This window comes from Physeter macrocephalus, chromosome 4 (genome assembly GCF_002837175.3).
Source record: "Physeter macrocephalus isolate SW-GA chromosome 4, ASM283717v5, whole genome shotgun sequence".
Classification (NCBI taxonomy): Eukaryota; Metazoa; Chordata; class Mammalia; order Artiodactyla; family Physeteridae; genus Physeter; species Physeter macrocephalus.
The window spans coordinates 9,147,549-9,168,431 of NC_041217.1; the positions used below are offsets into that span (position 1 = coordinate 9,147,549).

Below are 20,883 nucleotides of genomic sequence, written 5' to 3' on the forward strand. Positions count from 1 at the left end.
TTTATATACATGTCCCCTATAATTTAAGAAATCATCATGATGATTTATATATTTATATATATATTTTTTTATATACATGTCCCCTATAATTTAAGAATGTTGATTGATTATTTATTTATTTATTTATATATATTTACGTATTTATATACATGTCCCCTATAATTTAAGAAATCATCATGATGATTTATATATTTATATATATATTTTTTTATATACATGTCCCCTATAATTTAAGAAATCATCATATTGATCTCGGAGAGGCAGCAGTGAGCAGTGGCATGAAGTGAGATCTTAATTCTGTGCCCAGGTATTGAACTTGGGTAGCCTGGATGAAAACCAGGAGTCCTAGCCACCAGACCACCAAGGACTAGTGGCTAGAAGCTATTTTCCACTGGCTCTTGCCTCCAGTGAAAAATGCATTTCTCATGTAGGCAAAAACTGTAAAAACAGGTACAAAGTTTATTATTAGAGACATAGCACAGCAACAAGTGGGAGAGCACACAGAGACACAGTTTGTTTAGTTTAGACAGAAGCGAGGCAGAGATGCACCCCTGGGGGGGAAGGGTGTGGGCACCCTCCCGAATGAGGAGGAGCCCAGTAAAGAGGCGGTTAAGTCGTTTACATAGGGAGTTCTTCCGGGTCTTTGTCTTCCTTCTGGCCAATTGTCTTGTCCTCATCCTCCCTGGCCAGTTTGTTTCAGGACCCTCCCCCTGGCACATACCTCTCAGCCAAGATGGATCTCGATTCAAAGGTGTCTGGGAGAAGCAAGACTCATTATGGCCTGGTGTTGTCCCCTGACTTTTGACCCCCCAAGGAACCTTTCTGCGTATGTGCAGTGTCTCCCTTGCCTCAAGGAGGGGGAGGATATGTGATCTCTTGATCCTTTACTCAAACAAGGTTTTGCCCCTCTCTGTTCCTGCCATGACTGTTATCTTAAGGTGTCTACAAGAGACAAAGCCTGGCTATTTATCCTGTTTCTGTTGTTACTTCCATTTCGGAGGGCAAACAGGAGGCTGATTGTAAATGCCTAACCTGGAGCCCACCTATCTCCTGTCTCAGGAAATGCTTACAGGAGGCTAGTTGCGTCTGGCCTGAAGCCCGTCTTTTTCTGGCTCCAAGAAATGTAAACAGGAGGCCATTTGTAAATGCCTAGCCTGGAGCCCATCTATCTCCTGCCTCAATATTTTCTAAAGTTTACTGAAAAGATAACATTTTTAAAAGAAAAATTGACATTATTGGTAAAAACTAAAATCTGTGAAAGGCTGATTAGTCATTTAAACTATAACTATATGATTTTGTATCAAAAAGCCACAAAAGTACAAACACTGACAGTACTATAATAGTCTATGTTATAAAGTTACTGTGTGTTTAAAGTTAATTGTGTGTGTGTATGTGTAAATCTAGGGGTATTAGTACAGCAACTTTAAATATGAAAAAAAATCAACTAGGACAATATTTAAAGAAATTAAATATTTAGGAACAATTAGAATTTCTTACTAACTCAACCTTTTTTCTAACAAATATTTAATATTGCTCTATATGTAGAGGATGCTGTGTCAGACTCTTGTGGAGGTATGAAAACTATAAGTTGCGATCTTTGTTTTTAAGGATATTAAATCTATAGTGGAAAAAACATGTATTCAGAACAATTAGGAAGGTTCAAAAGTATGCCTAGACGAATATTTGTTTCAACTTGAAGTCCTCAGGGCACTTGTATCAGAGTTACCTGGGCCCTTATTAAAAGGGCCAGATTTCTTGGCTCCAATCGCTACCTCTTTTTTGAATCCCAATCTCTTGAAGTGTGATTTTGGGGTTGTGGATGTTGAAAGACACCCGAGATGGTTCCAGTACTCACCAAAGTCTTGACCCCATGATTCTAGAATAGTAGAGCAGTCTTAGGTTACTTGTAGCTGGGACTGTTTTGTCTACATGATTCTTTGCCTGGACCTTCAGTGGAAGATTGGATCTTAAGAGGTTGAGATGAGAGTAAAGGATATTCCAAGAGGATAGAGGGATGTGAATAGCCTGAAATTTTATCATTTTGAGAAAGAGTGAGTATTCTGATTTGTCTCGGGTATGATGTATCAGAAGGATAAAAGTTTAGAAAATACTGGGAAATCAGGTTGGTGTCATTTTAAAAGGGCCTTTAGTTTTTTCCATAGATAAAAAGGAAAGCGTGTGTGTTACACCTGCTGACAATAAACCTCCAAGATCATAGAGTAGTTTTAGAACTACTTACCTTTATTGTCAGAGGCATTGTTAAAGAGGAAAACCACAGGCCCAAAATGGCATCACTTGTGCTAAAGCCCATGCCAACCCTAAGTTTAACTAATTACAGTTTCAACCTTCACCAGAAATGTAATCTTAATCGGCCAGTCTGGAATTTTCTGCTCAGCCCCAGTGAGGTAATCTGTCATGCATGTCTTCTCCATCCCTCCTTCCCTCCCAGGAAGAAGAGGTAATCTGCATGATAAAACCCTTGTCATTTCCTTCCCCCAAAAAAGAAGTTGCCCTGGCTCAGTATAACCCTTTCTTTCTTTTTTTTTTTTTTTTTTGTGCGGTACGCGGGCCTCTCACTGTTGTGGCCTCTCCCGCTGTGGAGCACAGGCTCCGGACGGGCAGGCTCAGTGGCCATGGCTCACTGGCCTAGCCTCTCCGCGGCATGTGGGATCCTCCCGGACCGGGGCATGAACCTGCGTCCCCTGCATCGGCAGGCGGACTCTCAACCACTGCGCCACCAGGGAAGCCCAATATAACCCTTTCTTTTCTTTTGCTAATGACTTCCTTGCCTCACCCTTGTTTCTATAAAATCTTCCATTTTCTACCATGCCTTGGAGGGCCCTTCTGTTTCCTAGATGGGATGCTGCCTGATTCATGAATCACCTAATAAAGCCAATTAGATCTTTAAATTTACTAGGTTGAAAATTTTTTTTTAATACTATATATACATGTACCACAACCTTTTGCTATCTTTGCTCTGCTCCCTCTTTTTTTTTTTGTTAAGGTATTTTAAAATAAATACTGAATATTTTATTTATCCCAAATGCTTCACTGTACATATCAAAGAAGGAAGGATATTTTCTTACATAACCATAGTACTATTAAAAATTAATGTACTTGTCTCATATTATCAACAATTTCCCCAGTTATACCAGATTGTTTTATTCAGCTGCCTTTTTCTCCCCCCAAACAAGATCCAGTTAAGCACCACTTGTGGCATTTGGTTCTGAAGTTGCTTTTAATCTAGAACACTACTCTCCCTGACCAAGTGCCCTTCTTTTTCCTCTGCATGACAACTTCTGAACTGTAACAGGATTGAAGAGATCTTACCTCCTTTTCCATTTTTCCAATCATTTAATTCATTCACTCATTTACTTTCTAAAAAATTTATTTATTTTTATTGAAATATAGTTAACATACAGTAATATGTTCAAGTATACTACATAGTGATTTGATATTTGCAAATGTTATGAAATGATCACCACCATAAGTCTAGTAACCATTTGTCCCCATACAAAGTTATCACAGTATTATTGACCAGATTCCTTATGCTGTACATTATAGCCCCATGGCTTATTTACTTTATAACTGGGGGTTTGTACTTCTTAATCCCCTTTACCTATTTCGCCCCCACCCCCTAAGGCCATTCCTTCTGGCAACCACCAGTTCTCTGTATCTATGCAGCTGTTTCTCTTTTGTTATGTTTGTTCATTTGTTTTGTTATTTAGATTCCACATGTGAGATTGTAAGGTATTTGTCTTTCTTTGTCTGACATTTCACTTAGCCTAATGCCCTCTAGATGCATCCACATTGTCACAAATGGCAAGGTTTTATTTCATTTTATCTTTTTCTGGCTCAGTAATGTTTTATTATATACATATACCACACCTTTGTCCATTCATCCTTCAGTGGACACTTAGGTTGCTTCCATATCTTGGCTGTTGTAAACAATGCTGCAGTGAACACCAGTGTGTATCTCTTTTCAAACATTGGTGTGTATTTTCATTTCCTTTGGATAAATACCCAGAAGTGAAATTGCTGGGTCAATGTGGCAATTCTATTTAAAAATTTTTGAGGAACCTCCATACTGTTTTCAATAGTGGCTGCACCAATTTACATTCCCACCAACAGTATATTAGGATTCCCTTTTCTCCACATCTTTTTATTTGTTGTCTTTTTGATGTTAGCCATTCTCATTGTGGTTTTGAGTTGTATTTCCTTGATGATTAGTGATGTTGAGCATCTTTTCATTTGTCTGTTGGCCATCTGTATGTCTTCGTTGGAAAAATGTCTATTCAGCTCCTCTGTCCATTTATTAATTGGGTTGTTTGTTTTTTTTGATGTTGCATTATATGAATTCTTTGTACATTTTGGATGTTAACCCCTTATTGGATTTATTGTTTGCAAATATCTTCTCCCATTCAGTAGGTTGCTTTTTCGTTTTATTGACCGTATCCTTTGCTGTGCAAAATCATTTTATTTTGATGTAGTCCAATTTGCTTATTTTTGCTTTTGTTTCCTTTGCCTGAGAAGTCAGATCCAAAAAAAATTGCTTAGGCCAGTGTCATAGAGCCTACTACCTTTGTTTTCTTCCAGGAGTTTTATGGTTTTGCGTTTTTAATCCATTTTCAGTTTATTTTCGTATATGGTGTGAGAAAGTAGTCCAGTTTGATTCTTTTGCATGTAGCTGTTCAGTTTTCCAAGCACCATTTATGGAAGAGGTTGTCTTTCCTCCATTATATATTCTTGCCTCCTTTGCCATAGAGTAATTGATCATATAAGTGTGGGTTTATTTATGGGTTCTCTATTTCATGCCATTGATCTACATGTCTGTTTTTGATTACTGTAGTTTTATAGTATAGTTTGGAATCAAGGAGCATGACAACTCCAGCTTTGTTCTTTCTCAGGATTGCTTTGGCTGTTCAGGGTCTTTTGTGTTTCCATACAAATTTTAGAATTTTTTGTTCTAGTTCTGTCAAAAATGCCTTTGGTATTTTGATAAGGAGTGCATTGAATCTGTAGATTGCCTTGGGTAATGTGGTCATTTTAGCAATATTAATTCTTCCAATCCATGAGCATGGTATATCTTTACACTGGTGTAATTTTCTTTTTTTTTTTCTTTTTTTTTTTTTTTTTTTTTTACATTTGTGTCATTTTCATTTTCTTTCATCAGTGTCTTATAGTTTTCAGAGTATAAGTGTTTTACCTTGTTGGTTAGGTCTATTCCTAGGTATTTTATTCTTTCTGATGCAGTTGTAAGTGGGATTGTTTTCTTCATTTGTCTCTCTGTTAGTTTGTTATTAGTGTATAGAAATATAACAAGATTTCTTTATATTGATTTTTTATCCTGAAACTTCTGATTTCACTTATTCTAGTAGTTTTTTGGTGGCATCTGTAGGATTTTCTATGTATAGTATCACGTCATCTTCAAACAGTGACAGTTTTACTTTTTCCTTTCCAATTTGGATTATTTTTATTTCTTTTACTGGTCTGATTGCTGTGGCTAAGATTTCCAACGCCATGCTAAATAAGAGTGATGAGAGTTGGCAGTCTTGATCTTAGAGGAAAAGCTTTTGACTTTTCATCATTAAGTATGATTGTAGCTGTGGATTTGTCATATATGGCCTTTATTATGTTGAGGTATGTTCTCTCTATACTTACATTGTTGAGATTCTTATCATGGATGGATGTTGAATTTTGTCAAAAGTTTTTTCTGCATCTATTGAGATGATCATATGATTTTTATTCTTCAGTGCTTTAACATGGTCTATCATGTTGATTGATTTGCAGATTTGAATTATCCTTGCTTCCCTGGCATAAATCCCACCTGATTATGGTGTGCAATCCTTTTAATGTCTTATTGAATTCAGTTTGCTAATATTTTGTTGAGGATTTTTGCATCTAGGTTCATTAGTGATATTGGCCTGTAATTTTCTTTTTTTTTGGTGTCTTCGTCTGGTTTTGGTATCAGGATGATGCTGGCCTTATAGTTTGAGTTTGGAAGCACTCCTTTCTGTTCAGTTTTTTGGAATAGTTGGAGAAGGATAAGTGTTAACTCTTCTTTAAATGTTTGGTAGAATTCCCCTGTGAAGCCGTCTGGATCTGGCCTGGACTTTTGTTTTGGGAGGTTTTGTTGTTGTTGTTGTTTTTAACTGATTCAGTTTCATTACTGGTAATTGGTATGTTCATGTTTTCTATTTCTTCCTGGTTCATTCTTGGGAGATTTTTTTGTTTCTAGTAATTTATTGATTTCTTGTAATTTGACCATTTCACTTCGGTATAATTCTTCGTAGTACTTTCTTATGGTCCTTTGTATTTCTGTGGTGTTGGTTGTAAGGTTTCCACTTTCATTTCTGGTTTTATATGGGCCCTCTCTCTTTTTTTTTTTTTTTCATTCTTGATGAGTCTGGCTAAACTTTTATCAATTTTAAAAATTTTTTCTAAGAACCAGTTTTTGGTTTTATTGATCTTTTCTCTTGCTTTTTTAGTCTCTATTTCATTTATTTCTGCTCTGACCTTTTTATTTGTTTTCTGCTACTCATTTTGGGTTTTATTTGTTTTTCTTTTTCTAGTTCCTTTAGGTTTAACTTAAGTTAAACCTAAATCTTTAGATTGTTTGAGATTTTTCTTATTTTCTGAGATAGGCCTGTTTTGCTATAAACTTCCTTCTTAGAACTGTTTTTGTTGTATTTTACAGATTTTGGTATGTTTTGTTTCCATTTTCATTTGTCTCAAGATATTTTTTGATTTCCTCTTTTATTTATTTGTTGACCATTAGTTGTTTAGTAGCATGTTGTTTAGACTCCACATGAATGTGTTTTTTCTAGTTTTCTTCTTGTACTTTGATTGGACTATTTGGTCCAGTACATTTAAAGTAATTATTGATAGGTATGTACTTATTGCCATTTTATTAATTGTTTTTTGGTTGTTTTTGTAATTCTTTTTTGTTCCTTACTTCATCTTTGCTTTCTTCCCTTTGTGATTTGATGACTATCTTAGTGTTATGTTTGGATACCTTTCTTTCTCTCTTTTTTTTTTTTAAATCTATTATAGGTTTTTAGTTTGTGGTTGCCATGTGACTCACATATAACAACATGTATAGTATATATATGTTTAATATTTTTGTTTTGTGTATCTCTTAACTACTTTTTGTGGATAAAGATGATTTTACTACTTTTTGTCTTTAACCTTCCTACTAGCTTTATGAGCAGTTGATCTATCACTTTTACTGTATATTTGCCTTTATCTGTGAGATTTTTCCTTTCGTAATTTTTATATTTCTAGTTGTGGCCTTTTCTTTTATGCTTAGTGAAGTCCCTTTAACGCTTCTTATAAAGCCAGTAGTGTGCTGAACTCTTTTAGCTTTTGTTTCTCTATAAAATTCTTTACTTCTCCTTGAAATCTGAATGATAACCTTGCCAGGTAGAGTATTTTAGGTTGTAGGTTTTTTCCTTTCGTCACTTTGAATGTACTATGCTACTTCCTTCTGGCCTGCCAGGTTTCTGCTGAAAAGTCAGCTGATGGTCCTGTGTGCCTTTGTATAGTACTTGTTGCTTTTCTCTTGCTGCTTTTAAGCCTCTCTCTTTATCTTTAATTTTTGCCATTTTAATTATAATGTGTCTTGGCGTGGACCTCTTTTGGTTCATCTGTTTGGGACTCTCTTTGCTTTCTGGACATTAATGTCTGTTTCCTTCTCCAGGTTAGGGAAGTTTTCAGCTATTATTTTTTCAAATAAGTTCTCTGCCCCTTCCCCTCTCTCTTTCCCTTTTGTGATTCCTGTAATGTGAATGTTAGTAGGCTTGATATTATCCCAGAGGTCTCTCAAACTATCCTCATTTTTTAAAATTCTTTTTTGTTCTGTTCCGCTTGGGTGGTTTCCCCTACTCTGTTTCCCAGTCCTCTGATCAATTCCTCTGCCATCTAATCTACTGTTGATTCCTACTCATGTATTTTTTCTTTCACTTGTTGTATTCATCAGTCCTTTTGGTTTATCGTCATATTTTCTAACTTTCTATTGAAATTTTCACTGTGTTCATTTATTCTGCTCCCGAGTTCAGTGAGCATCTTTATGATCATTATGGTAACTTCTTTATCAGGTAGATTGCTTATTTCGACTTTGTTTCTTCTTTCTTTTTTTTTCCTGAGGTCATATCTTGTTCCTTTGTTGGAACACATTCCCCTGTCTCCTCATGTTCCTGATCCTCGGTGTTTGTGTCTATGTGTTAGGTGGGTAAGTTGCATTTCGCAGCCTTGGAGAAGTGGTCTTATGTAGGAGACCTCCTTTGGGGCCCAGGAGCACACTCCCCTCTGGTCTCCAGAGCTGTATGCTCTAGCGTTGCCCGCTGTGTGGGCTGCTTGTGCCCTTCTGTTGTGAGGCCAGCTGCTGTGGGTGCTGTGGTAGGTTGGGCTGAAAGCCCCGGCCCAGTTGGATGTGAGGCCCTGCCTCCTGCAGTGACTGTGGCCCCACTGGAAAGCGAGGTAGGCTTTCTGTGTGATTGGCTGTGTACCTGGGGAGCGTGGGGCTGCTGGTGGGTGGAGCCGGTTCCCTGAACAGCGCTGTGTGGCCCACGTGAGCCTGGGGCTTCTGCTGGCCCCCTGATGGGCAGGTAAACTCCGTGTGCCAGTAGGCGAAAGGGAGCATTCCAAGATGTGCTTGACAGTGTCCGTGTTATCCTGGTAAAACCAGCTCTTAAAAATGGCTCTGCCAGCATCTGTGTCCCCGGGGAGAGTCCCAGTTGCCTCTTGCCTCTCTGGGAGGCTCTCCACGGTCAGCATGTGGGTCTGACCCAGGAGCTCTTTTCAGACTGTTGCCTCTCCACTGGGACTTGGGGCATGGGAGATTTTGCATGGGCTCGTGAAGAGTGGAGTGTCTGTTTTCTGTAGCCCTCCAGCCCTTCCAAGTGTAAGTCTCTTTGGTTTTCAAAGCCAGATGTTCCAGGGGCTCGTCTTCCCGGTGCCAGACCCCTGGGCTGAGGAGGCCGATATGGGCCCAACATGTGGGTCCGGGGGGAGGACTTCTCGGATCGTGATATGCCTCCCATTTGTGGGTCACCGACCAGGGGGTGTTGCTCCTGGCTATACTCTGTCTCTGCCCCTCCTGCCCTCCTTGTTGTCGTTCTTTCTTTATGTCTTCAACTGTGGAAACGCTTTTCTGCTCGTCCTCAGGTCGTTTTCATAGAGAATTGCTCTGTCGGTAGTTGTGATTTTGCTCTGCCTGGAAGAAGGTGAGCTCACGGTCCTCCTGCTCTGACATCTTGGCCGCTCTCCCTCATTCAGGTTTTAAAGAATTATTTGTTGAGTCGCTTCTGTGTGCCAGGCACTGCACTTAAAGCTGCACATATAAGAGGATAACAGTGTCTTCCTTATGGTGTATCAGGAGTTATTTTAAAGGCAGCATATCATTTTATTAATGAAAATAAAAATTCTGAAAATGTTATTTAAAAAAATACACAGGCACACACATACCCACATGCTAAACAGATTGCAACAAACTTTTTTTTTTAATAGATCTTTATTGGAGCATAATTGCTTCACAATACCGTGTTAGTTTTTGTTGCACAAGTGAATCAGCCATATGCATACACATGACCCCATATCCCCTCCCTCTTGCGTCTCCCTCCCTCCCACCCTCCCTGTCCCACCCCTCTAGGTCATCCCAAAGCACCGAGCTGATCTCCCTGTGCTATGTGGCTGCTTCCCACTAGCCATCTATTTTACGTTTGGTAGTGTAGATATGTCCATGCCACTCTCTCACTTCGTCCCAGCTTCCGCCTCCCCACGTGGTCACAAAGCACCGAGCTGATCTCCCTGTGCTATGCGGCTGCTTCCCACTAGCTATCTATTTTACATTTGGTAGTGTATATATGTCCATGCCACTCTCTCACTTCGTCCCAGCTTACCCTTCCCCCTCCCCGTGTCCTCAAGTCCATTCTCTAGTAGATCTGCATCTTTATTCCCATCTTGCCCGTAGGTTCTTCGTGACCTTTTTTTTTTTTTTAGATTCCATATATATGCGTTAGCATACGGTATTTGTTTTTCTCTTTCTGACTTACTTCACTCTGTATGACAGACTCTAGGCTCATCCACCTCACTACAAATAACTCAATTTCATCTCTTTTTATGGCTGAGTAATATTCCATTGTATATATGTGGCACATCTTTTTTATCTGTTGCAACAAACAATATAAAGTGGTTTGTATTTCCTAAAACTCTGTTTCAGAGTTTATGATACATAGCTGCAACATTTCAGCTACATGAATCAAATGACAGGAGTTTCTAAGTTGATACTTAAAAACAGAAACCTGTGGTTAGGACCAAGAATGAGTTTCCTCTAACTAATTTAGGCATCAACAGTTGGAATTTAGACCAAACAAATAATACAACAAGCAAGACCCATTCAGAAATGAGTATCATACAAACACAGTTCTGTTCCAAGTGTGGGAAAGTATCAGGAAGTTGGGAGATGTCCTTTTGTTCTTGGAGTCTTACTGAGCTTGAGAAGAAAAGCCAATTGAGGAAACCTGGTAGAGAAAAAGGCAGGTGCTGATTCAGAGGAAGAACTCTATTTTTGCCCTCCTATCATCTTCTTTTCTTTTTTTAACATCTTTGTTGGAGTATAACTGTTTTACAATGGTGTGTTAGTTTCTGCTTTACGACAAAGTGAATCAGTTATACATATACATATGTTCCCATATCTCTTCCCTTTTGCGTCTCCCTCCCTCCCACCCTCCCTATCTCATCTTCTTTTCATGTAAAGACCTCTTAGAAGCAGTTCCAGCGTGCTTAGGAGTGCCCCGCAGCCTCACTGCACTGGGAGCTGTTTCTCCCCTCATCCATCTGGGCCTTTCTGGGGCTCCCTGGGGAATGGACAGTAGGAAGCCTTCCCTGGGAAGCTTCTTAAAACTGGAACTGAGAAAAGGAAACCCGTCTCTGAGTTCCTAAAATGTAGCATGTACGGCCTATGGTGTGTCGGCAACGTGTTTCCCAGCATGGTTTCAGAGAGGAGGAAGCAGCTTTGCACAGAGAAAGGAGGGAAGCGGTCGTGGAGAAGAGCGAGGGGGCAGGCTGGGGCTGTTCGACTTGTCTGTGGTTCTGCTATGTACGAGGCTCACCGTGCACCGTCCCGTCCACGTGTCCCTGAGACGCACACCTTCCTTAAGTTCTCTTAGCATACGTCCTGTTAAAAAAATCCAATCTGAGCTGGGTTTGTATCCCCTGCAACCTAGGATCCAAATTATTTTATTTTCACCTAGTTCTCTCCAGTTACTTGGATGTTAAATTCAAATTAACATGAAAGAAATTTTGGAACAATAGTAGCAATGAATCGTGCTTATAGTGTGCCTGGCACTATTTTTTGCACTTTACTTATATTAACTTATTTAATCCTCAGAATGATCCAGTGAAGATCCTGTGGTAATATCTCCATGTTATACATGAAGCACAGTGAGATTAAAGAACTTGTCCAACTTTCTGTGTATATATTAGCACCCACATTCAAACCCACATGGCCTGGGCCTGCCATGCTGTAATCACTCCTGTCTCTGCCTCTGACTGGTGTGCTTCTTTCCTTCCCTCCCAGCCTTCTGTCTGTCCCGCTCTGGCTGCAGTGTCATCTCACAGTTATTAAATGAGCAGACGAGACAGAAGTGCCTGTTTTGAAAGCAGTAGCCCTGTTTCGTCGGTTCATGTGTTTGTGGTCACAGCTGGGCTTATTCTCCTCCACATTTATGAACTGTATCGCTCCTCACCCAACAGCGTCCGGATACAGACTGTTCAGTCTGGGAGGTACAAGATAGGTTGGGCACAGAACTTACTCTGAAAGCAGTGCCAAGTAGCTGTGTGACTATTCTCAGATTTTAAGGTCAGCTCGTCATCTAGAAATTAAATTTCACTGGGAAGATAATGTTCTCAGAACGTCTGGGACTGGTCTGTTCTAGACTAAGACAACATTTCCCCCATTGTTTACAGATACTTTAGCCTCTCAAAAAGCTCGTCAGTCACACACACACAGACAGAGACACACATTTATCCACCCGCCTCCCTCCATCAACAACTGGGAATTGCCACAGTTCACGTATCACCAGACATTTGCGGAGATGTCCCTGCCATCTTCCAGTAAAATCTGTGTGTTCTCGTCTGCATGTTGTGGCCTGGCCTTTTGTTGCCTGATGAATTTCATCATTATCATGTGATGCTCTCTGTGCTCACCATTCTTCACTTTTTATAAGGTCATCATTTTAAAAATATGTGATCCTAAAAGGTTTGTTTCAAACAGTTCTGTTCCTTGAATATTAAAGTGTTCCGTCTCCAGGTAGGTATTCTGATATTCACAGTGTCACTGAAGATGTCATGGCTGGGAAGGTTTCTTTGGAAGTGATCTTCAAGGATGGGGGAGTGTGTGTGGCTAATAGGGTGGAGTTAATGCTTGTTGAGTGAGTTATGTTGTGAACCATCAAGGGGCCTGATTTTCCTGGGAACTTCTGTTTCTTTAAATACTTGTCAGATTATTAGTGCCTCTTGTTCTAAAATGTCATGATCATAGTATAGTGATTGCTTATGTGTGAGTGTTTTATAAAGAGTTGCTTTTTATTTTTGAAGACTGTCTGTGTGGAAAAATCTGCTGAAACCCTTCTCCCAGTTAAGCCATATACAAGACTAAGGATTCTGACCATAAGGCTGTGTTAGAATCACTCCCCATAATGAGAGAGTCACCGATAGGATTGGTTGCGTTGGAAGAAAGGTTGAAGAATAGTGCTTCAGGAAATAAGATGATTCCTAGTCAAAGCTGGAAGATGAGGGCCTCGCCGAAATTTAATTAAGGCAACCTAGGTTAAGTCTGAGGCAGTTAAATATCATTTACATACAAAAGAATCTGTAATTGTATAGCCACCTGATTGAAGGAAGGATTTTTGAATAAAAGATATGCAAGAGGGGACAAGGAAGCTTTGGGGGTGGTGGATATATATGTTCATTGTCTCGATTGGGCTAATGGTCTCTCTGTTGCATAAATGTGTCAGAACACACGTATGAACACATTTAAGTGTAAATTTTACACTGTAAATGCATGCAGGTTATTGTGTGTCAGTTGCACCTCGATAAAGCTGTTAAAAAGAAAAAAATCGTAAGGATCCAAATCACAGGGAGGCTTTCAAGTAAAGCGCTCACGAGCGAGTCCTTCCCTCCGCCTCCGCCCTCTAGCCTGGGAGGTGAGCCAGGCTCCATCCCACAGGGGAGACTTGTATTAGCCCCACAAAGAGGAACATGTGATAAATGCCGTGGAGGGTCCACCAAGAGGGAGCATTTTTAGAACCGCTGCACATTGGGGACTGGGGGAAAATTGAGAGATTCTCTAATACTCTAGGAAAATAGATTTACAGTTTCTAGTGACTTGTCCAAGAGAGCGCAGCTATTGATTGGAAAACTGAAGAAAGCAAGTGATTTTGGAGAGGGGGGTCAGTGAGCTGCTCTTGAAGGCAAGCTGAGCTTGGACACATGTTGCCGTGGGGACGCGCCTCGCAGCCAGAAGAGGAAGGTCGCGAGGCATACAAGCAAAAAGAACAAGGAGCGTATGGACAAGACTTCTAGTGACGGTACAGAACATTGAGAACAGCAGTGAGAGATACAGTTGGAACTGTTTCCTTTTTAAGGAAAGTAATGAATTGAGTGAACTTTCCATGACCAGCTTCTACAGGGAGGATGATTGTTTTCTTATGTGACACAGATCACTTTCTACTCAAAAGTTCTTATTATTAAATAACATGTGGTACCCCTCAATTCTTATTAATACTCTTGGAAATTCAGAGTTATAAATACAACCTAAGACAAAAAATAATCTTACAAAATTTGACTGTAATGAAGATACTTTTCTAGTTATTTTAAAATTCATTTCAGAATTTTATTAGTGAAAGTACAGACTCTGTCCTAATTATAAATTATAACATAATACTTTCAGCTGAATAACAAAGGATTAAAATGTTTTTTGAAAAACATTTCAAAATAAAAAAATAAATAACATGTATAGGGGTATCTGTACATATGAGGAATTTCTCTTTTTACTTGAATAAACCAAGTTGCAACACATTATGTAATACTTGCATAAATATTTCATATAAAAACCTAAATATATCTCCATTTGCATTTATATGACCATAAATGTATCTTTAAAAGGACTGAAAAGATTCACATCAAAGGTTACTTCTGAGGAAGACAATGGGATTGGATGGGCCGCCTACAAAATCTGATTCAAAACGTTTCAACATGGAGACTATCTTCAGGTGTTAACTGTGTATTTAAAAATAAGTTTCAAAAAGATGCAAAAACAACTATAGTCAGGAACAGACTAAATATTTTAGTGCCTTGGAGCTAGAAATGGAAAATTAGAAGTGACTATTCTAAAAATCTATTATAAATGGATTAGTTAGTAAGTGGAATTGTAAATATATATATCTCTTCACATAGTGGAGAGTAAGCTTATAGGCCTCATTTTCCCCAGTGGCAGCACAGGCTAAAAATACAAATGAGTGAACAGAGACGTTAGATAAATGCATAGATGGAAGAGCCGTACTGCCTTATAAAGGAAAGTCATGAGATCCGGGCTGTATTCCTAAATCATAGAAGATTATATTTTCAGGGCTGAAACACTGAATCACATGATAACTGAGTATTTCCCAGGACAGGTTTATCCATGTTCTTCAGGTGTGACCTCCTCAGGCTTCTCCTTGAGCACCTGGTGTTCTGTCTCTTGTGCCCTGAAAGAGTAGGAGGTCATTTTCACCCTCTGGGAGTTCTGAGCTTGGCACTCTTGCCGTCCCTTCTCTCTCTGATGATCAGATCACCTGGGAGGGAACCTGCCCTTCCTGTGACTGTAGTATCTTTGGTCCTCGTTGTCCCCATAGGTCTAAAGTGTCTTTAAAGGCATGATTTTTGGTAATTTATTTGGCTTTCTCTAGTTGTTGCAAGAGATGCCTTGCCATGACCTACCACATCTTTCATGGAAGGGAAATCCTGCAGGCTATGCTCAAGACCTCATCTTGATGTCGCATGTAATTACCGACAGCGTATCGGACAGGAGGTATTTCACACATAATTTTTCTTTGCCTGCAGCTGGGAGCACATGGCCTGTGGGTTGGATTTCCCCCAAAACAGGGTGTTGTTTGTGCCCTTCCTTCCGGGCTGGGTGTGTACTGTCTGCGGGGCTGCCTTCTCGCTGTCTGCCACAGGCCCCAGCACAGCCCGGCTGTGTTGTGCCTGGCTGCACCACAGCCTCTGTCCACTGCTTGGATCCTGGAGCCGCCTCAGTCTGTTCTAGCCCTGAGAAAGGAGTGTCCATCCTGCCTTTGTTTCAGCATCTCTGTGGGCGTGATCCCATCATCTTGGAATTCCTGGAATGGTGTCATCATGGTCCATCTCCATAGAGACTTCTAGTTTATGTTTTGAAGATTATTCAAAGGGGCTCTAATAATGTATTTCTTTTTTATTCACCACTTCTCTTCCCTGAACCTATGAACTCTTGGTTTGAATTTAGTGCCAGGAAAAATTCTGTTTCTTTAAAGAGTTGACATGTTTTTTACTATGCAGTTATGGCATAATGGCAGCCACACAATTTATTATTCTCTCTCTATCTGTCTGCCTGTCTATCTATCTATCTATGTATCATCTATCATGTATTAGACCTTAGTATGAGGGTATGCAGAACCTCAGTGGCAGCAATGATGTTATCTTGTAGTCAGAATGTTTACATCTTCTTTTTAGTCCTCGACTTAAAAATTTTTTACTTTTCTTAGTTATATCTTCGTTGTAATCTATTTTAAATCCTTTTGGGAGTAGGAGGGATATACGTCATTTGACACATAAAAGTAATTTGTGTAAGAATTAAACATTACACTTCTTAATATAAATTTGAGTTTGCTTAATTAGCATGCAGAGCAACAGTAATTATGAATATTTTAGAATGCTAATCAATAGAACATTTTCTTAAGGCTTATTTGATTATACTATTGAATTCTGTTCACACATATAAATACTTCATAATTCATGAGGCAGACTTTATTCTTATACCAAAACAAATAGAGCCAACATTTATCATCTGTTTTTCTCTGAATGCATCATTCCCCTTATTGTTTAGAATATCTTGGGAGATAGAAAATCTCCTTAGGAAAATTGAGAGAAAATTGAACAGCGTGTCTTTGAGCTCAGGGTTCCACAGTTTGCCGCATTACATTTTAAATGGAGCCAAGATTATTCACTATTTATACCTTTGTTGTTAGACAGAGCTTGCTTTCTATCATCATTTGTTCAGAAACAGAAGACATCTGGTAGTAGATTGTGCTGAAATCATTTGGCTGGGAAAAAAATGAAAAAAGTATCCGTTTAACAGCCTGCCAGATGGTTGACAAAGAATGCCTTCACTAATTTGTGGGACAATTCTTCTTAAGTACTGGGCTGTTCTGAGAACAAAATGCTCAAATGAGCAGAGAGCTTCAGACAAAAAATGTAGCCATACTGTAATGATTCCATAGGCGTTACCCAACTTTTCATTCCTCGATTCATTCGCTTTAGAGCACAGGTTTTCTGAGCGAAGGGAGAATGGAGTACGTTGGATTTCAAATCCAAAATCTTGATAATACTATATTGTTAGTAAATTTTAAGCCTCAAATCCTTCCCAGTTTTTATTCTTACCTGAAAGGGAATGTGATCTAAGATGGACACAAGCACATGGTTATCCGTATCAGACAAAGTCCCTTTTAGGATATTTTGAGATTGATCATAGTCTCCATGTACATCTTTGGCTGATGCTATCTTTTTATTCACCCTGGATTAATTTAAAAGGGAGAATCATGTTACAGATAAGAAGCTGCCCTTTTCCTTTGTCTTGGTAGGAGCTAAAAAGAAGTACCTTGTTGTTTCTTTTGAAAACCTTAATTCTAGATATTGTTTGCTGGGTTTCTACCCTCCTGGATTTTAGCTGCTCTGGAAGCTTTGCTGGAAACACCTAGAGCTGTCCTGCCACCTTCTGCATGATGCAAGGCAGAGTCAGGGGCTTTGGTGTCTGAGCCAGGGTCCCGTCTTTGTCCTGACGATATTGCTATATGCTCTGGGAAAATGACCTAGTCCCTCTAAATTTCAATTTCACATCAGGGTTGTTTTTGAGGATTAAATGAGAAAGTATGTTAAATGTTCGGTAAGTGGTAGCAAGAGTAATGATGATAATAATTATCTGCCACCATGATAAACACCCAGCCTTCCCTGTTTACCTTCTCTCTTAAAATGCATAAATATTTCTACTAGTAAACCTTTAAATATGGTTTCTCGCTCCTGTCTCTCTTCGATGGACACAGATTTAAGTGTCTGTCCTGTCTTTGTCATTAAACACTGTCTATGTCTCTCTCAGGTTAGGCGGCCATAACCAAATACCATGGACTGGGTGGCTTTAAAAACAGAAATCTGTGCTCGCTTTGGCAGCACGTATACTAAAATTGGAACCACACAGAGAAGATTAGCATGGCCCCTGCGCAAGGTTGACGTGCAAATTCGTGAAGCATTCCGTATTTTTGAACTGCTTCGTAATTAATCAAGATTAATTAATAATTAATATCAGCACTTCCGTTTTTACCCATAAAATCACATTGTGCCCCACAAACTGACATTTGGGGTTTCAACTGAGAATGTGAGCCTTTTTAAAGCAGGAAAGAAGAAGATGTTGATGTAAAAGAAAGTACAAAATAAATTGAGCTTTTTTTTTTCTTTATAAATTAAAAAAGCAAACCCCCCAAAACTCAGAAATTTATTTTCTCATAGTTCTAGAGACTAGATGTCCAAGATCAAGGTGCCAGCATGATTGGTTTCTAGTGAAGGCTCCCTCCTTGGGTTGAGAAACTGCCACCTTCTTGCTGTGTCTTCATATGACAGAGAGAGCGAGAGCAAGCTTTCTAGTGTCTCTCCTTATAAGGGCACTATTTCCAGCATGAGGGCCCCACCCTCAGGACTTCTCCTAAACCTCACTACCTCCCAAAGGCCCATTCCCTAACATTATCACGTTAGGTGGGGCCTCAGCAGGGCCATCCTCCCTTTACCTTGTAAGTTCTCAGTGCCCAGTGCAGTGCTGCTCAGGGGACAGGAAGTCACATTGTACCGTTGCCTAATTAAGTGACCGGTTCAATCTCTGAACTCCTCAGAGTGACACAGGAGCTCCACTAGTGTGAACTGCAGACATGCTAAGTCAGAAAAATCCTAAGGTTCCAGGATCACCTGAAAAACTAGGAGACAGCAGCACCACCACTGTTCTCAGAAAGAATAACACTTTCTCTGGTGGCGCTTCAGGGGAAATGATTCCACTCTAGGCAGTAGAGCGTGGTGGTTAAAAACACAGACTACAGAGTTCAGATGGCCTGAGTTTAAACGCCAGCTCTGCCACTTCCGAGCTGTGTGAACTTGGGCCTCAATTTTCCCATCTTTAAAGTGAGGATAAGTAGCTTTCTCATAGAGTGGTTGTGAAGATTAAGTGATGCACGTACGCGCACACACACACACACACGGTCTCTCTCACACACTCGGTGAGTGCTTAGAGCAGTCTCTGGCACACAGTAAGTGCTATGTAAATGTAAGCTATTGTTATTATTCATCTGGGGAGACAGGCCTGTGAATGTGTGTCCCTGTCATCTGCTTTTCTGTATATCCTCAGGTGGACCAGAGCCCAGGGTACTGATGCCAGCATGACTCCCACTGATGAAGCACATGCCTTTTTTTTTTTTTAATTGGAGTCGAGTTGATTTACAATGTTGTGTTAATGTCTGCTGTACTGCAAAGTGATTCAGGTATACATATGTGTACATTCTTTTTTATATTCTTGTCCATTATGGTTTATCACAGGCTATTGAATGTAGTTCCCTGTCCTCTACAGCAGGACCTTGGTGTTCATCCATCCTATATATACTCGTTTGCATCTGCTAATCCCAAACTCCCAATCCTTCCTTCCCCCACCCCCCTCCCCCTTGGCAACCACAGGTCTGTTCTCTATGTCTGTGAGTCTGTTTCTGTTTCACAGATAGGTTCCTTTGTGTCATATTTTAGATTCCACATATAAGTGGTATCATAGGGTATTTGTCTTTCTCTGTCTGACTTACTTCACTTCGTATGAGAATCTCTGGGTCTGTCCGTGTTGCTGCAAATGGCATTATTTCATTCTTTTTTCATGGATGAGTAGTATTCTATTGTATGTATGTACCACATCTTCTTTATCCATTCATCTGTCAGTGGACATTTAGGTTGTTTCCATGTCTTGGCTGTTGGGAATAGAAGCACATTCCATTCTTGAGCATCTCTCATCTTCAGTCTCTTTGGACAAATGAGAAGGAGTTAGTATTCATCTTTAGGCCCTCGGATTAAAAGGAATGTGTGTTTTTCTGTTTTACTTGTCTGTGAAGTGCTGAGGGCGTACACACAATTAAGGAATTTATCCAGGGGATGATATTTGATTTCAATTTATCCTATTTTTATGAGTTTTGCCTTTTTTCTTTCTTTTTCAAGAAGGTATACAGCCAAGCCAGTTTTAGTTATTGATGAAAATACATACTGTTATCATTTTAGGTTGTTAGTCAACACTGGTCATTTACTTGCAAATGTAAAATTTAGGGATGGGAAAAAAAGAGTTTGATCTGCACTATTACAAAAGTCTGTGTTTTATTGACCTCAGCTCTAATTTTGCAGTGAATATGTAGATGACTAAGAAAGTGGAATTAAATGCTGTTTTGCCATTCCATGTGGTTTTTCCAGTTGAGAAGTGGCCCAGCAGAATCTGTGCATTGTGTGATTATGTTTTTAATAACAATAGCTACCTTTCATTGAACATGAAAGGTACCTTTTGTTGATAAATAGCTATCATGTGCAAGGCATTTTATATATATATGTATGCTGTTTTTGAAAAAGACATTTTAGCCATGCCAGGGTAACTGCTTAGGATGTAGGAAGTAGACTTTACCCCTTTTCTCTTACATCTGTTGGAGTTTAGTTGCTACCCTAGGAGCAGAGGGAAAAACCCTCCATTATGAATCCATCTGTAACCATAAATTTGCGTAGAAGTAGAGGAGTTTTCCCTGAGGAAAGGGGCCCATAATGATGCCTTTCTTTTGGAATCCAAAGTTGTTAAACATTTTTAATTAATTACATAGCCTTCATTTTTTTTCTTGCCTGCAGGGAAGAGCAGTGACACTCTTGAGAGTGAATCCATCCCTACCAGAGTATATGTGTCTAGTGGATGAGGCTCTGTCTCAGGGCTGGAGGCTAAAGGGAAGCTCTGGTTGTGAGACCGTGAATTAGCTGACCTTGGAAGCACATAATTCCAGTCCAAACACTCTCACCAAGAGCAGTGTGTGTGTTATTGAATAAGAGACCGTATCCCATTTGGCACCCAGGCCAGTTTTGTCACGGAGTGCTCCTGTCTGAGCTTGTCTTTTTTTTTTTTAACATCTTTATTGGAGTATAATTGCTTTACAATGGTGTGTTAGTTTCTGCTTTACAACAAAGTGAATCTGTTATACATATACATATATTCCCATGTCTCTTCCCTCTTGGTCTCCCTCCCTCCCCCCCGCCCTATCCCACCCCTCTAGGTGGTCACAAACCACTTAGCTGATCTCCCTGTGCCATGCGGCTGCTTCCCACTAGCTATCCACCCTACGTTTGGTAGTGTATATATGTCCATGCCACTCTCTTACTTTGTCACAGCTTACCCTTCCCCCTCCCCATATCCTCAAGTCCATGCTCTAGTAGGTCTGTGTTTTATTCCCATCCTACCCCTAGTCTATTCATGACATTTTTTTTCTTAGATTCCATATATATATGTGTTAGCATACGGTATTTGTTTTTCTCCTTCTGACTTACTTCACT

At 39.7% G+C, this 20,883-nt stretch overlaps 1 long non-coding RNA gene and 1 other non-coding gene across 15 annotated transcripts in view; both read left to right on the forward strand.

Annotated features, from left to right (window-relative positions):
* The window catches only part of LOC112066691 (uncharacterized), a 330,402-nt gene that overhangs the window by 89,178 nt on the left and 220,341 nt on the right, over window positions 1–20,883 (forward strand). The gene's annotated exons all lie outside the window — the stretch shown is intronic.
* LOC112066702 (U6 spliceosomal RNA) lies at window positions 17,445–17,551 on the forward strand. The gene has a single exon (XR_002892811.1). It is a non-coding gene; the product is annotated as a U6 spliceosomal RNA (small nuclear RNA).